We start from the raw sequence: 1,193 nt of genomic DNA, 5'->3' as shown, positions 1-1,193 counted from the left end.
GTCTCTCACTCAGGCTACTACACGTTTGTTGGTGATTCGGGGGGGGGGGGGAGAATACGACGTACTCAGCGTGAAAAGCACCGTCAGTGGGGGACGATGGTGATGAGACGGGTGGAAGGAAAAGGGGGGGAGGGGGAGGGGGGTGCGTAGGTGAGGCCACCCGCGATGCCGCGTGGGTCGTCAGCGGCCAGTCCATGGCGATAGAGAGAGAGGGAGAGAGAGAGAGGGATGGAAAAAAGCAACCCAGCAGTGGAGTAAACCCGCGAGAGACATCGATGATCGCGTCGTCGACCAATAGCGGTGATGCCGCATCGGGCCAGAACGGCAGCGATACCGAAGCTCATCGATCTCATTCATACGCGAAAGCCGCCGTATGTGTGTAGGTGTGGGTGATTGCCGGAGGGAAGGAGGGGAAGATTGAGGGGGAGGCGGTCGAGTAGAGAAGCAGCGCTCTGACACACACTGCGCCGTGACTCTCCACCGACACCTTCAACTACTCCACAATCTGTCAACCACTCGCTTCGCTTCAATGGCTCCTCCTCCACTTTCGGCTCTCCCCTTCCCCGTTGTCGAGTGGAGAGACGGCGCCGGCCAACCCTCGCGACGCCTCCTCGACTGCACTGACACACACACACACAGAGAGAGACAGACCTACACGTCACCCGTGCGCGCCATCCCTACTGCGTTTTCCCTTCGGTGCCCGTCATTTTCTCTCGTGTCGTTTTTTTCCTCCTCGTTGGCCGCTGCGCTGTCTATTCAGCGAAGTGAAATGAAGAAGAAGAGGGGCGAAAAAAAGGGCAGCGCAGCGGCAGTAGTGAGAGGGGGAGGGGAGGGGGGGAGGGGAGACAAGGACGGCGCAACACCGTCTGCCCCCCCCCTTCCCCTCCTCCCCCGCTCTGTCCCCACCGCCTCGCCCCGCCTTACACACACACCCACGCTTCTGTGTGTGTGCGTGTGTGTGACGCGATTGCATGTGTGGTCTTGCCGCTGTCTACGCAGACACACACACACACACACACAAGCGGAGGTGAGACGAGAGACGCGCTGTTCTCCCTACCCACACGTTGAAATTAAAAGGGAAAAACAAAAAAAAAACAAGATGCTCGTACAGCCCGCGAAGCCGGCGTGGGTGACGCAGGCTGGCAGTCGATGACCGTTGGCGGGAGAGTGACCACGCACCGTGTCAGAAACTC

This window comes from Leishmania panamensis (genome assembly GCF_000755165.1).
Source record: "Leishmania panamensis strain MHOM/PA/94/PSC-1 chromosome 1 sequence".
Classification (NCBI taxonomy): domain Eukaryota; phylum Euglenozoa; class Kinetoplastea; order Trypanosomatida; family Trypanosomatidae; genus Leishmania; species Leishmania panamensis.
The sequence above is the reverse complement of the archived record's forward strand: the minus strand, read 5'-3'. Positions refer to the sequence as shown.